At 32.6% G+C, this 11,110-nt stretch overlaps 1 non-coding gene across 1 annotated transcript; it reads right to left on the minus strand.

Annotated features, from left to right (window-relative positions):
* Positions 1 to 1,053: 1,053 nt before the first annotated feature.
* On the minus strand, positions 1,054 to 1,196 carry LOC150102403 (U4 spliceosomal RNA). Its single transcript, XR_016548985.1, has one exon. It is a non-coding gene; the product is annotated as a U4 spliceosomal RNA (small nuclear RNA).
* Between the last annotated feature and the right edge of the window lie 9,914 nt (positions 1,197 to 11,110).

Genomic DNA, 11,110 nt, shown 5'->3' on the forward strand with positions numbered 1-11,110 from the left:
CCTTTAAAGGACAAGATCCAGCAAGAACTAAAATAGTATTAGATAACAAGATCTTAGAACAGGTGAATTCATTTAACTACCTAGGATGTATGATCACTTATGAAAATGAAAAAGATATAAACATAAAAATTGCAAAATATTTAAAAATAACAGGCGTAATTAACTCTATATTTAAACCAAACCAGGCTAAAAGTATACAATACATTAGCCCTACCGGTCTTAATGTATGGAAGCGAAATCTGGACAATAAAACAAAAAGACAAAGATTAACAACAGCATAAATGAAGTTTATGAGAAAAACTGCAAAGTATACCCTATTTGATCACAAAAGAAACGAAGATATTATGAAAGAATTAAACCAAGAACCAGTAACTGAAAAAATTAAAAAATATAAATATGGATGGAACGTGTTCAAAGAATGAAAACAGAAAGATTACCAAAACAAGCCTTCAAGTACAAGCCATTAGGAAAAAGAAAACCAGGACGTCCTCTTAAATGATGACTTCTAAGGCCGGAACAGGCCATACTAGGCCTAAATCCTTGATACGTATGATGATGATTATTAATATAAATATAAACCACACGGAATGAACAATCAGAGAAGAGCAAACAAAGGTTACAAACGCGTTCACGTCAACTTCAAAGCGCAAAGCTAAATATATAAATAAAAATATAAATAAAAATAATGGCAAACTGAACGATCCTAATTATTAGAAATAAATAAACCTACCGAAACCTTATTATATTTATATTATATTATTATATAATTATAATTATATTATTATATTATTTAAATATATATAATTATAATTATATTATTTAAATATATATAATTATATTATATTTTATATTATTATATATTATTATATATAATTATAATTATATTATATTATTTAAATATATATATATATATATATATAGTATATATATATATATATAATTATATTATATTTTATATATATATATAATTATATTATATTATTATATTATATTATTTTATTTAAATACTATTAAATTAAACCTCTGATTTCTTCTTTTCATTATAATTGTCAGCCTCTTGACAAGGCTCGCAAAAATTGCCTAAGCCGACGGTATTTCACGTCGCCCTGGCGGGGTATTGGTAAAAGTTTTCAAACAGCAATAGTCGCGCCTCAGTTTAAACTTCATTGGCTACAACATTGCCTCTGCGCAAAGCTAACGATAGCTTCTAGCTTGAGCGATCTCTATAAAATATATGATGAAAAGGAATAGGTGCGTTTGATATAATTTTAGATTATTTAAATAATTTTAAATATATGTTACTCTTTTCTCAAATATTTCAAATAAACTTATACTTACCAAATATTTTCATAGAATTTTCAAAAAGTCTTAATTCAAATGATTATTCTTTTTGATTTATAATTTTTTGTTTAGTGTGCCCGAGTTCATGCAGAACTACTCCATTGTTCTACATATATCACTCGGGAGGTCGCGGTGGTAATTTTGCAGCGTAGGAAGCCGTATATCTGCGAGATTACATTCATTACTACTATGTGATAAAATGCAAAAGGAAATAAAGAACAAACATTGAAAATAAAATACATGATCGAAAATATATAATATTCAATCCAACATTATTTCATAGCTGAATATAGAAACTACAAGACTTTCGTGCCGAATATATAGAAACTAAACGTTTCGGCGGAACAAGCATAAGTTGTTCAACGTTGGGCAACTCGTAGCAAAGGTGGGGCAAGATACAGACCGGTTTCCTTAGTATTTTCCATAAATGTAAAGCACATCTCCTAGAGGATATCTATGATAGAAATATGTATGATAAATATTGAATCCAATATTATTTCAAGAGTTTCGTGCCGAAAATATAGAAACTAAAAGTTCGGTGGACTCAAGCATAAGGATTGCCATACTGCGCAACTCGTTGCAAAGGTGGGGCAAGTTCAAGAGCTCTGTTGGCAGTATTTTCCATAAATGTAAAGCACATCTCCTAGAGCAGTGCTTCCCAAACTTCTGGATGTCAGGGCCCCCTTTGCAAAAATTAAAATATTTCACGGCCCCCTTCGAAAAAAAAATCGTAATAGAGAGATATATTATTATAATATTTATTGTATTTATATCATCATCATCATCATCATCAAATTCCTGCCATGTACCCTCAAGGGGTGTACAGGATATGATAGTACTACATGAAAAAAATTACATCATTATTAATTTCCTATCTACAATTTTCCTCCAAATCAGTCTGTTACTTGTCAAGACTCCAACATTATCAGATCTTATATTTCTATCGTCTAAAGCACTTTGTACCGTATCAATCCACCTACATCTTGGTCTTCCTCTGGGTCGTTTTGCTGCCAACCTGGCAGAGAACACTTGTTTTGCTAATCTTTGCTCGCCCATTCTGTTTAAGTTACCATACCACCTGAGATTAGCTCTGCTAACGCCTTCCTGGATGCTGACAATGCCAAGTTCTTTCCTAATATCCTCGTTTTTAATATGATACTGCCATTGATACCATCTGTTCACGCCTATAATCTTTCTCAGGACTCTCATATCTGTGGTCTCTAGTCTTTGGTGAAGTGTTTTACTTCTGACCCAGCTCTCAGATCCATAAGTTAAAACTGGTTTGAACACTGTCTTGTATACAGCTAATTTAGTGTTCCGACTAATTTCTGTCTTATTCCATATGAATTTATTCAATTGACTTCCCACCATACCAGCTTTGCTGATTCTGTTGTCTATTTCTATATTGAATTTACCATCTTCACTAAAAATCGTGCCTAAATAGCTGAAATGTTTTACTTGTTCCACAGGTTTTTTTGTCTCTTACCGTTTGGTTCTGAAGACGATGCGGGCTGTTCTGGTAAAATATGAAATACTGTCCTTTTTTTGAGTCTGTTTCTGCTTCTTCTAATTATTCGCGATAATTTTTTTTTATTTTTTATCAGCCACTTATCCATCTCAGGGTTAAATTTTTTAACGTAGAATAGATCAAATAATATCACTACTTACCGATACTGGCACACTACAGACTGATAACATGAAATTAGTGAATATTACCTGAATAAAGGAATCCCCGGACCAGAAACATTTTTCTCTTTCGTGACATTTCTCCCTTTACGGTAATTAACCCTAACGCGAAACAGACAGCAAAGGCAGGTTATTAAAACGTGCATATGATTGGTGCGGTATTAACAAAAGATCGCGCAGCCGAAAGATAAAAGCATAGCTGACAATTGAGTTGAAATGCTAACTCTCTTCAACCGAATTCCATATGTGAAACTGCCATAATATTCATTATATATATATTACTTAGTTTTAACACTTTTACGAATTTTAGCATGTCCGGTTGAATTTTATTGCTGCCTTGGGAAATCGAACTCACATACATCTAATTAATAACAATAGTTTTTAGTTAGATACTGTGTTTGCCCATGCAACATATGGTTTTGTTTCCGTCTATACAGCATAGTTTCTGTATGAGAGGACATGTGATTCATTAATTAGTGTGTTTTTATCCCAGCTGTCTCTAATTGCACTATTTGTTGAGAAATATATTACACAGACTCCTCATACCTTATTCACTGGCATAATAAAGGTACTTGGTTTTATTGCCTCTGCAGTATAGTTGGCTGTTAGGGAGGGCGTGTTGTTTACCACTGCAAGCGAGTTACTATCTCCCCACATGAACTTGTTTAAGCTTTTTTTCATGTGTGAAGTATATGCGAAACTTTTATCGGTAACAGAAAACAAGCCCGGATGACAGTGATAATATAAAACGAGTTTTGATATGTACATAAAGTCAATATCAACAGTCCCTGATTACGAACGCGTGATGAAAGGGACAGAAAGATTTGGAGCTTCCCTGGAGAGCATTCGAAGTAAATACAATTAACCACTGCTTTGAAATGAAACACATGAATAAGTAATATTTACTAATATTCATTAAGCGCCGAAATACGCAGGAAGCAAAGTTTGTGAACCAACACACCAATGTGTGAATTTTCCATTAAAATATAAAAAATAACAAAAAAGAAATAATAAATAATAAAAGTTAAATACGTTTCTTTTAAAATAAAAAAAAAATCTACTTAGTCTTAAAACATTTTAAATTTGTTTTCATTATTTCACGGTCCCCCTCAACAAAACCTACGGCCCCCAAGGGGCCCGCGGCCCACAGTTTGGGAACCGCTGCACTAGACTAACCGCGCGGACTGAAAAAGAGATCAAATGTATTTATATTCCAAGCCTGAATTAGAGACTTTAACTCGGCCGACTAGTAGTGATTATAAAAATTATTCCGTTAAAAAATTAAACAGAAATATTGCCAGGAGTTTAAGATGAAAACAGAGGAGAAAATTTGAATATTGTATACGTATAAATGATAAGTACGTGAGAAAAATGAATACGAATCAATTTGCTATTCTGTGCGTCAGTTTTGTTAGCTTGCTACCATCAGATTGTACCGAAACTCATGAGGGTGTAGAAAGAGAGGAATTCTGCATCACTGGGAAGCAGAAAAATGCATACGAAATGAGTATATAAATAACAGAAATATAGTCTCTCAAAGTGACATTGATGTGTTTCGTTTAATGAATGTTCCCCGTTGCATGTTAATTTGAGATACTTGTTCAATGTTGGCTCGGACCTTGAATCAGTAATATTGATTTCGACATGAGCTATCGATATGTGATATCGATAGCCCATCTTCCTATGAGAACAAGCGAGAAGGAAGTAACTAGCAATAATTCAGTAATACAGCTACTCTATCCTAGTAGGAAAAGCAAATGAATTGGAAAAATACAGCTTTCATTTTCTGTTATAATATCTAGGAGGTCGCCCTTGCATGTACACGAGACCCAATTTTTGAATACAATTAAGGATAATTCTTCTATTCACGTTTGGTATTTTTACTTTTATTTTGCCTTTGAAAAGTTTTATTCATTGAGAATGTAATGACATGAATCTCTCTCTTAATCTCTCTCACTCTCTTAGAATAATATGAATATTGAAATGATTATGAAAGCAATAGGATCTGCATAACTATATGACAACTATCATACTTGTATGGATTTTATTGACATCTATATGCTTATACACAACTTCTGTTGCAATCCTTATCTGCACACGAGTGGGAGGGAGCGGGAGAGAGAGAGAGAGAGAAGAAGAAGATAAACACATAAGGGCATATTGCAGGTTCTTCGATTCCTTATGGCATTAATAAAAAATATTCGAAAGAAAAATTGGGTAAAAATAAAAAAGATGTTTGATTTTTCGTGCATTTGTTTATAATGTAACCAAGAATGACAGTAATAAATACATAATATGGTAAGTTTTAATAAATGAGAGTAGAATTATGAATATTTATTATGGCAGAACAGAGAGAGAGAAAGAGAGAGAGAGAGAGAGAGAGAAGACTTATTATGGAGAACTCAGATAGAAACAAGAAGTATTATGGGAAAAAGCAGAAATACGAGACAAGAAATTCAAATGGACGAACTAGGGTATTCCCCCCATTCCTTCTTTCGTCTATTTATTTAGCTTTTAGCTTACAAGAATACATTCATATGCCACCGCGCGCGCACGCACACACACACACACACACACACACAATGTTATAGAAGTACATTCAGTAAACTAAAATATGCAAGCGATGTATAAAAGGATACAATAGTGCGAGGCGACACTATAGTCAATACCTACATATAAAAATATGTATATAAGTCCATAGTCATTGAGATAAATCATGGCATAGAACAGGGAGAAATACAGAGAGAGAGAAAAAAACTTATTATGGAGAACTGAGATAGAAACAAGAAGAATTCTTGTTTCTATATTACCCCATTCCTTGTTTTTTTATTTAGATTTAAGTATGAAGAATACATTCATATGCCAACGCGCGCGCACACACACATACACACCACACACACGTTGAAGAAGGACATACAGTAAACGGAAATATGTAAAAGATGTGTAAAAGGATACGATATTGCGAAGTGACACTATAGTCATGTGTACATATAAAAATATGTATATATTTTTATATGTACACATGTCCCTAGATATTAAGATAAAACATGGCATAGAACAAAGAGAGAAAGAGACCAAGGGAGAGAGACAGAGAAGACTTATTATAGAGAACTCAAAGAGAAACAGGAAGAAACATTATGAAAAAAACGCAGCAGAAATATTGTATAAGACACAAAATTCAAATACATGAACTAGGGTATTCCCCCTTCCCTTATTTTTGATTTATTTATTTAGCTTTTAGCTAAGAAGGATACATTCATATGCCACCGCGCGCGCGCACACACACAAATACTCGTTAAAGAAGAGCACACAGTAAACTAAAATATGTAAGAGATGTATAAAAGCATACAATAGTGTGAGGTGACACTATAGTCATGTATACATACAACAATATTTATTAATTTAATTTAAATGATTAACACTGAGATAATATATAATAAGGTTTAATGAGAAACTACTAGTTTCGTTGGTAATCCATATATACATATTTTTATAAACATATAAAAATATGTATTAGAATTCATATTTACACATAGAAAAACATGGAATTTTTCAATATGTGTTTTGGTATAGGAGATATTCCATTAGAAGGAGAAACAGAAAAGAGAATAAAGAAAAAGGGAAACATAAATAAGTGCATAGGGCCTTTCTTGAGCCAGAAAAGAAATATGCCGCTGTAGAGAGAATATCTACAATATATCTACAAAATCAATAATATTGATGAAACATGTAAGTGAAGACGCTGCTTATCAGATAAAAATAGGAAATAATGTATTAAGAATTTTGAAGTCGGGGATGAATAAAATTAAGATTTCACTAATCGCAAAGTCGAGTGTCAAATAATTGATATATGAAGAATAGGGTGAATATATAGGAATATGATTTAATAGGTGTATATTCATCGTGTAGTTCACAGATGATCAAGTACTAAATGAGCAGTAACTGACTGACAAGAGAAAGAGAGAGAGAGAGAGAGAGATTTTATTCAATCAAAATGGATAAAGAGGAACAGACTTTTGAGCTGAAAATAAACTTTCAATAAATAAGTTATCTAAATAGACATTGAGAGAAGGGAAAACAAGACCTCTCTTAGGTAGGGAAACGATAGAAAGGTGAATATACTCAAGTCTTAAGGATCATTTACACCAAAAAAAGATGCGTCTGTCCAGTAAGTAAGAACAAGCACAGAAGAACAGAACGAAGTCTAAGAATTCCCTTCGTATTGGGAAACATCTCTAGGAAAAATAAGAACTAAATCTCTTTAAAGAGAGAGTCCTTTCACATATGAATTCTAAGTATGCACAACTTGATATTTAAAAATTAATTGAGAGATAAATGTAGTCGAGTGTGATATAAGAAACATTGAGAACTGACCGAGTGAACAATATGATGAAATTTAAAGACCACTCACTGTTGAGGAAGATATATGTTAGATAATAAAAATGGGAAAATGCATATAATGGTTTAGACATATCATTAGGATATAGGATGAAAATATCCAAACGAAATTGAAAAACGGAAACGAACTGGATGAAAAGGAAGTCGGAACATAATAAAGTACACGCATGAATGTTGAAAGAGGCTGATATAAGATTAATTTTAATGAAAGTGGTTTTCAAACAACTCGATTAAGAGAAGAGAGTAAATAACATGGATTCGTAACGACAGAATAACGTCTCTTAATAGTTAAAATTAAGCCCAGATTTTTTTACGGTGTAAAACCTGAAATTAAGAATCTTGAGATCCACACAGCCAGAAATGGCGCCATTTTGAAAGTAAAAACTTATTTTAGATAGAGAAAATAATATATTAGGTATTGTTTATATTTTTAACACTTACATTACATATAATATAATGATAAATGCATATCATTATACTTTTTTTATTAACAGTAGCAGAAATACGCATTAGTAAAATTACTTTTAATTATTTCTATAATTATAACTATTCTTAAAGCTAATGAATGAAAATAATGAAAAATCCATTAAAGGGTATAACGATAATTAGCATCCACCCAGGAAAAGTCACATCGGAGATGCCCTGCCGTTTTATTGTGATAATTAAAAGACGTAATGTCGGCCATGAGCATGAATGTCTCCGACTTTTATTAGTGGTTTTGATTTTCATAGTGCTATTGGAGAGAGTTCGATTGTTGTTTTCTTAAATACAGCAATACAAACCAGAACAACTGAAATATTAAAGGATGTAATATCACTACGCCACATTGTTTTTCGAAGACAAAATAGTTCGAAGACCCAATCATACTTGACCGTGAGGGAGATTGCAAATGCTATTATTTCGTGCAATATTGTACCATATCCTATGCGTATCAACTCAAATGTCATATTTTATAATTTAAAAACAAAACAAAACTTTAGTTTCCCTCTCACTATTTTGCTTCAGTCATATTATTTAAAAAATTGCATGTTTACCATTCACTACGTTTTTCAAATTCATTTGTATACCAATATTACAATAAAGATTAGATTCCTTACTTGTTTATATCAGACAAAAAAGTAAACAGACTTTGTCGGATTTCTCATTTCAGAAAACATGAAAAAATCAATAGAAACAACTAACCATTGTCTGATATTCATAATAATGTATAATATCTGGAGACATTTCAAAGTGAGTGACACCTAAACTTGAGATATGTTTTCCAGGTCTTACTCACCTCTTAAAACATCGAGTAGATGCAGTTTCGTGATTGCAAAGAAATACAAGAGAAAAAAGAACTGTTTCGAAGTTTACTCACTAGGCGGCAGCATATAATCAGGATTTTCTTCCCTCCCTCTTGTTTGTTATCTAGAACAGTGCTTCCCAAACTTCTGGATGTCAGGGCCCCCTTTGCAAAAATTAAAATATTTCACCCCCCCCCTCGAAAAAAAATCGAATAGAGATATATTATTATAATATTTATTATATTTATGTTCAATACAAAACATGCACAGCGAATATTGCAAAAATCAAATGCATATATTACATTTTTTGCCTCTTGCTGTTTGGTTCTGAAGATGATGCAGGCTGTTCTGGTAAAATATGAAATACTGTCCTTTTTTTTTTAGTCTGTTTCTGCTTTTTCTAATTATTCGCGATAATTTTTTTTTATTTTTTATCAGCCACTTATCCATCTCAGGGTTAAATTTTTTAACGTAGAATAGATCAACTAATATCACCACTTACCGATACTGGCACACCACAGACTGATAACATGAAATTAGTGAATATTACCTGAATAAGGGAATCCCCGGACCAGGAACATTTTTCACTTTTGTGACTTTTCTCCTTTTACTGTAATTGAGCCTAACGCGAAACAGACAGCAAAGGCAGTCTGCTTATTAAAACGTGCATATGATTGGTGCGGTATTAACAAGCGATCGCGCAACCGAAAGATAAAAGCATAGCTGACAATTGAGTTGAAATGCTAACTCTCTTCGACCGAATTCCATATGTGAAACTGCCATAACATTCATTATATATATATTACTTAGTTTTAACACTTTTACGAATCTTAACATGTTCGGTTGAATTTTATTGCTGCCTTGGGAAATCGAACTCACACACATCTAATTAATAACAATAGTTTTTAGTTAGATACTGTGTTTGCCCATGCAACATATGGTTTTGTTTCCGGCTATACAGCATAGTTTCTGTATGAGGGGTACATGTGATTTATTAATTAGTGTCGTTTTTATACCAGTTGTCTCTAATTGCACTATTTGTTGAGAAATATATTACACATACTCCTCATACCTTATTCACTGGCATAATAAAAGTACTTGTTTTTCTTGCCTCTGCAGTATAGTGGCTATTAGGGAGGGGTGTTGTTTACCAATGCAAACGAGTTACTATCTCTCCACATGAACTTGTTTAAGCTTTTTTTCATGTGTGAAGTATATGCGAAACTTTTATTGGTAACAGAAAACTAGCTCGGATGACAGTGATAATATAAAACGAGTTTTGATATGTATATAAAGTCAATATCAACAGTCCCTGATTACGAACGGGTTATGAAAGGGAGAGAAAGATTTGGAACTGCCCTGGAGAGCATTCGAAGTAAATACAATTAACCACTGCTTTGAAATGAAATGAATAAGCAATATTTACTAATATTCGTTAACCGCCGAAATACGCAGGAAGCAAAGTTTGTGAACCAACATCAATGTGTGAATTTTTCCATTAAAATATAAAAAATAACAAAAAAGAAATAATAAAAGTTAAATACGTTTCTTTTAAAATAAAAAAAAATACTTCGTCTTAAAACATTTTAAATTTGTTTTCATTATTTCACGGCCCCCCCCCTCAACAAAACCTACGGCCCCCAAGGGGGCTGCGGCCCACAGTTTGGGAAGCGCTGTCCTAGAGGACATGTATGATAAAAATAAGCCTTTGCCTCTTTACTTCAGTAAGACATGATGGTTTATTATTTTCAGTTACAATCTAGAAATTATTGAACAAGGAATTAAAAAAAAAAAATAAACGATACTATACTGACATCGGAGGTGACGGTATCTCTCACATAAAATTCACTGTCAAGCATCATAAACCTTTACATAACATGTGTTAACACTCGGGAGGTCGCAACTGATCTGACAGATACATGCTAATTGTTGACATGAATATTCTTTAACTTATCTATTGTATAGGTTGAAGGTCATGAGCAGCTGCGCGTGAGTATATTATGAGTGCTATTTCGCACTTTTATTGCTGTCAGTTTGGTTTAACACGTGTTATGCAAAGTTTTGTGATATTTGACCTGCGGAGGTCGCGGCAAATCTGACAGATACTTGCTATTTTGTAACAAAAATTTTTATTCTTTATATTTCTTTATTTCAATAATTTCTAGATTGTAACTGAAAATAAATAAACCATCATGTATTACTGGAATAGAGAGCCAAAGGATTATTTATATCATACATATCCTCTAGGAGATGTGCTTTACATTTATAGAAAATACTAAGGAAAGAAGTCTGTAGCTTGTTCCACCTTTGCAACGAGTTGCCCAAAGTTGCCCAGAACAACTTATGCTTGTACCGCCGAAAAACGTTTAGTTTCTATATATTCGGCACGAAACTCTTGTAAT

Source organism: Typopeltis vanoorti, chromosome 10 (assembly GCF_054136105.1).
Source record: "Typopeltis vanoorti isolate ZY-2024b chromosome 10, IOZ_Tvanoo_1.0, whole genome shotgun sequence".
NCBI lineage: Eukaryota > Metazoa > Arthropoda > Arachnida > Uropygi > Thelyphonidae > Typopeltis > Typopeltis vanoorti.